At 50.2% G+C, this 6,071-nt stretch overlaps 1 pseudogene; it reads right to left on the bottom strand.

The window, feature by feature from the left end:
• Window positions 1–826: 826 nt before the first annotated feature.
• LOC127987464 (uncharacterized) lies at window positions 827–2,828 on the bottom strand (annotated as a pseudogene).
• Window positions 2,829–6,071: the final 3,243 nt, after the last annotated feature.

The raw sequence follows: 6,071 nt of genomic DNA on the forward strand, positions 1-6,071 counted from the left end.
AGCACGTTGTGTATGTGGCATGTGAAGTCTTTCTTTAAGGCTACAAAAAGCTTCAGGCTGATGGTTGAGTTTTCGCTCAGTGAGCTGGAACCAGTGTCTGTGATTCAAGATTTCCATATCTTTAGGTGCTTAAAGTCTATTAAGGGCTCAAACGATTCAGCAGGTCTTTGCCAATGAGAAGGGGGTATGTGTCCAACAGCGAGATGTACACAGGGTGTATAAGGCTCATTGGTCCAACGGTCAGGTGGATTGGGGCCACCTGCTCCAACCGCATCCCCGTGTGGGAATAAGCTTGAATGTTGAGTACTCACTTTTGAAGTCTGAGGGTTCCACTGGTTATTTTGGTTCTTTCTTGAACTTCTTCTAAGAGCTGAGTGGACATTAGGGTGATGTCGGCTCCCGTGTCTACTAGGGCCTCTAGTTTGATATGGTGTTCTAGTGTGGTGGAGAGTTAGAACTTCCTTGCCACACCTTTCTTGATGAGGTCACCCAGAAGTTGAGGAACTGGAGTTTGGGTTGAGACAGGTAGAGTTTTGTGGTTTGTTTACTGTTGCTTGCAGGGGTGACAGACAACTAAGATGGCATTTTCTGGTATTTGAGTGGTTCCATCCTCTGGTTCTTGGAGGCTTCCGTGGTATGAGTTGGCATGTGTCAGATCAGGTTCTAAATCTATTGCTAGGCATTTAGGTTCAGTCTCTTGTTTCCTTGACAATGGTGTTGTGGCAGCGTTACTTGTCGTGTTTTGATGGTGGTGAATGTGAGAGAGGTGGTTATTGCTCTGGTTGATGTGTACCAGGTGGACGCTGTTCCCTTGCTTTGCCTCTAGTCATGCTGAATCTGACTTTTCTTTCTTTTCCCATTTCCTGTCCTCTTCATTGTGTTTGAAGAATTCTTTCATGAACATCTGCATAATTTCTTGTGAACTGATACCTGGTGCAGTCTGTTGTTCTTGTCTTGGGTTGGTCTGATTGATGCCTGGGTGGATTTTGTTGTCGACTCCTTGGTCTAGTTGTTCCTGGGGGTGTGTGTTGCTTTCTTTTAGACGTCCAGTTGGCCTCCCAAGAACCTTTTCCTCTTGAGTTTCCATACGACCGTGTCTGGTTCCATGAATTATCCCAGCGGTTTTCGTGCGGCCATGACTGGTCCCATGATTTCTCCCAGTGGTGTCCAGACGTGTGTGGTGGGTCTCGTTGCTTGTGCCAGTGATTGTTTGGTTATTTGGGTCTGACACTGACATTAGAGTCCCGTTCTTTCCTGAAGGAGGATTGTCTTTGTTCTTTAGGTGGCAGTTTGGTGCTTTCGTGATGCTGGGTGCCCTCTGGGGCTAATCCTTGATGTTGAGTATTTAAATCACAAACTGCTGGTGGTTTGGTACCCTTTTATGTGGCCATCTTTTGTTTGCCAAAGGCTTTGTGGGCCAAATCCTTCAACTGTTGTGTAGTCATTGTGCAGGGACAGGCCATGACGCCTAGGTGGTGGCTTACACCAGGGTAGAGGTTTCTCAGGAAGAGGGTTTTGAAGTTTAAGTCCTCCTCTATGTCAGGTTCATTGTGTGCACCAAAGTACGCTCGTCTGAGTCTGTGGTAAAAGGATTGGGGTGTCTCATGCCAGCCTTGTTTGGTTTCAAGGGTAGCCATCAGTCTTTGGTCTGCAAAATTCTTTAATTAGGGCTTCTTGGAGGAGGTGGAAGTCTGACTTGGAGTGTATAGGCTGTATATCCAAAAAACTTCGCACCTCAGGACTGGATGTTGTTTGAAGCTAATAAAGTCTGTCCATGTCTGTTACATTGGATCTCATTTCCAAGTGGAATTCGATATCTTACAGGTTGGTCTGGACATCTTGACTTCCTGCCACATTTGGGGTGAATTTGTTGATGTTCCTGGTTTGTCAAGGTCTTTGAGTTCCAGGCCATGTGCGGCTTCATAGTCAGTTCGGAGAGGCCCCCTTCTCTTGTCAGCAGGGTAGCGACATGACATGACATGACAGCTGAATTGGGCTTTGGTGGTGATTCTTCACTTTCTCTTTGATGTGGCAATCCCAGGATAGGGGACGCAGCTCTGCTGGGCAGGGGTGAGACAAGAGGACACCTTGTCCTGGTTGGCTCAGGGTGCAGCTCATAAGCATGCTTGAGTTCCTCTCTGATTGAGTCAGATTCATCTTTTACATAGTCAAGCTGTTGAGTCAAGCCGCTGATTTGATTTTGTGACCTTTCAAGATGGTTTTCAAGGGCCTTTATTCTGCGGTTATTGTATCTGAAGTCAGCCTTGACTTTTTCCAGTAGCTGCTCTGCATACTGTAACTTGTTGGCCAGATCATCTTCGGCAGCCTTAGCTTGTTCTAATTCTCGGTTGGTGGTTGTCAATGTTTCTTGAAGCCTTTCGATTTCCTCTTTGGCGCCTGGCTCCACCTCATCGGACCCTTCCTGTTGGGCCTGTGATTCCAGTTCTAATTGGTTGATGCGTTGTTTTGTGCGAATCAGCTCCTCCTGGAGGTGAGCATCTTGCTCATCGATCAGTCTGAGTGAGGCTATCAGCGCGTGACTCAGGGAGCCAGTGATCTTTGCAATCTCTTTGTGGTTGTAGCTGCGTTATGGATCCTGTGTCATGATGTCAGAGATGCTGGCATCCAGTTATTCTTGCGTGTGCTGTCGTAGGTTGTCGGCAGCTTTGGGCACGAGGCTGCGTGTCACGACACTTAACCAGTACTCTAAGTCTTCCCAGTGGGTGATGGGATTATCAGTGCGAGACATGTTGGCACACGGTAGGGAAACCTGGAAAAGAGACTGGCACAGATCTGTGAAAGTGTGTGTGAGCTAAGTATGTGATGGGTAGTTAAGAGTGGTGTGCTGGAACTGTGGGCCTCCGTTGATGTGTACTGCTACTCGTAGTCTCTGTGGGAGAAAATAATGCATACAGCTTGTAGGATACAGCTAAGAAGAGGGAGAGTGAGCAAAGACCAGACAAAGCAAGGTGATACTCAAAGATAGCAGATAGCAATCAGAGCTGTGAAACAAAGAACTACAAATAAAATAATAGTAATATTCTCAAGGAAGGGAAGAATTTTTTTGTAAATAATTCAATAGAGATATTTCGATGAAGATCAAATTGAAAGGTGCCTGGAATCTCTTAATTCAGTGCATTATTGTTGTTGTAACTTCCTCCTGGTAGAAAGAAAGTGTTCATGACAACAATCATGCTCCTTCTTATAGGATCGAAACCATACACCTGTAACATGCTCTTGGAATGTGTTAAGTGAACGGTAATAGTTTATTGTTTCTACTATAAATTTAATTGGCTAAGACCATATAGGATGGCAAAATCTGAGAGGGTAGCGTGCAGTGCAAGGAGGGTGAATTCACACAAACTGTTGAAAACTTCAGAATGTTTGCGAACAGTTTCTTTTGAAAACTTCCTGTAATTACTGTTTGATTCTCAAAGGTTCAGTTCCAGAAATATCATGGGTAGAAGAGAGATGAGCAGAAAAAAACAAGCAAAGAGTTAAATGCAAGTGAGTTAAGGGATACTGACTCAATTAGCATGTGAATCTAGTTGACCAATAGTTATGCTATGGTTATATGCTAATCCACTAAGCCTTGCTGCGATTAAAGGCTGCTTTTATTTGGTGCACACATACATAAAACAATGTCAAAAGGGAGTTGTTTCCACTTTATCATTAAACTTGCAGCGTGTTTTATGTATATATTTATGTCAATAAATATATGCATACATTACTGCTGTCACGGTTCTACGCTGCCTGAAGGAATACGGAGTCGAGGATAAACAGGATAAGGCTTTTAATATATCCAACACAGGGGATATCCAACATGGAGCACAGAGGTAGACACACGTAAGTAGCAAGTGGTCACAAGTGAGAACAAGTGAGCACAAGTGAGAAGACCCGACAAAACAGAACTGAAGGACAAGGCTTATGTACAACAGATAATTGGGGAAACACAGGTGGATGGAATCATTAAATTAACAGGGACATGGAACACATGAGGAAGATAATAGACACCTGGGAACTAATCAAACTAAACACGGAAGACAGAAACTGGGTCACGGGCAAAAACAAGCTAAATGAGTCCAGGTGTGTGACAGTACTCCCCCCTCCCGGTAGGTGCGTCCTCGCACCGTAGAAACAACAGAGGGAGGCATGGGTGGGAACCTGGGAGGAGGTTCCGGTGGAGGACGGACTCCCAGGAGGGGGCCAGCAGACAGGGACCACAGAAGGAGGAGCCAAGGAGGAGACGGCGGAGGAAGGAGCCAGGGAGGAGACAGGAGCAGGAGGAGCCAGATGGTCCACCAGAGACCAGCCAGGACGGAGATCCAAGGTGGGGTCGACGGCGGGAGGAGCCATGGTGAAGGAAGGGTCGACGACACCAGGGGGCCGACAGGCGGAGACTGCACCGGTGGGTGAGGAGCCCAAGATGGAGCAGCACAGCCGCAGAGCCAGGGTGACGTCGAGGATCCGGAGGGCCTAGGTGGAGCTGAAGGCTCAGGCGACCAAGGCAGAGGCGGGGTCCTGGCAGACCGCTGTGGAGCCGGAGTGACCGAGGATGGAGGTGGAACTGGAGGGAAGGAGGAGCCTGACAGAGCCGGAGGGATGGAGTGACGAGGTGGAACCAGAGGAGAGGAGTCCCGAGGTGGCGGATGGTCGACGACTGACCAAGGTGGAGCCGGAGGGACGAGGGAGCCCGGTGGAGCAGGTGGGATGACAGGCCACGGTGGAGACGAGGGAGCTAAGAGCCAAGGCGGAGCCGCTGGGTCGAAGGACCGAGGAGGAGTCCAGGGCTCGGAGGCTGGAGGCGGAGACAGGGCCTTAACACGCCAAGGCGGAGCTGGAGACTGGCAGTCCAGCGGCGAACCACCGCGCCCCGATGGCGCGGACTGAGGGTGAGCTGCGGGACTGACTGGCACCAGCAGGGATGGCGAGGAACTGGCTGGTCTAGGAGGAGGAGAGAGGAGAAGGATGGGAGGAAGGACAGGAGGATCAGGACTGGACGGAACCAGCGAAAGAGGAGTAGAGGGACCAGCAGGTTTGGGAGGAGGCGGGAGAGGGAGGCTGGGAGGGAATACAGGAGACACAGAAGATTCAGGGCTGGGCGGAACCAGTGGTGAAACAGAAAAATCATGGCTGGGCGGAACCAGCGGAGACACAGAAGATTCAGAGCTGGGCGGAACCAGCGGAGACACAGAAGATTCAGAGCTGGGCGGAACCAGCGGAGACACAGAAAACTCAGGGCTGGGCGGAACCAGCGGAGAAACAGAAAACTCAGGGCTGGGCGGAACCAGCGGAGAAACAGAAAACTCAGGGCTGGGCGTAACCAGCGGAGAAACAGAAAACTCAGGGCTGGGCGTAACCAGCGGAGAAACAGAAAACTCAGGGCTGGGCGTAACCAGCGGAGAAACAGAAAACTCAGGGCTGGGCGGAACCAGCGGAAATGGAGCAGAGGAAATGACTGGAGGAGGTAGGAGTGGGAGACTGAGAGGGTATACAGGGGAATCAGGGCTGGACGGAACCAGCGGGGAAACAGGAAAATTAGGGATTACCTCCATAGACCAGTCCATCAGATCCAGAACTTGCTCCATATGATCTTCAGAGACTGCATATAGCTCACCCTCAGTCGCAGGAGTGTGGGCAGGGCTTTCCTCCACGCCCTCGATCTCCACGAGGACTCCCACGATGCACAGTGTTGCCGGCTCACACACCTGGTCAGTCGCGCTCTCGAGATCCGGCTCCCTGTCAGTGGATGGCTCGGGCTCTGCGGCTGCGGTGGGCTCTGGCTCCGTGCGGCGAGATGGTGGCTGGCTGGTCTCTGGGTCGGGAGTGGGGCTGGCGAGGTCCTCTATGGGGCAGATGGTGAGAGATGAGCCATTTCTCGCCAGAGTCCACTCCACGTATGCGGCGAAATCCTCTCGAGGACCATCTTCGGACGACAACGCTCTGCATTTGGAGTTCAGGCTGGTGTTGTAGAAGGTGCAGAGCGCGCCGTCCGGGTAGCTGGTGGCATTAGCTAATAGGAAAAACTGTCTGGTATGGTCCTCGAGAGAACGTCCTTCCTGCTTCAGCAG

This window comes from Carassius gibelio, chromosome B22 (assembly GCF_023724105.1).
Source record: "Carassius gibelio isolate Cgi1373 ecotype wild population from Czech Republic chromosome B22, carGib1.2-hapl.c, whole genome shotgun sequence".
In the NCBI taxonomy this organism is placed as follows: Eukaryota; Metazoa; Chordata; class Actinopteri; order Cypriniformes; family Cyprinidae; genus Carassius; species Carassius gibelio.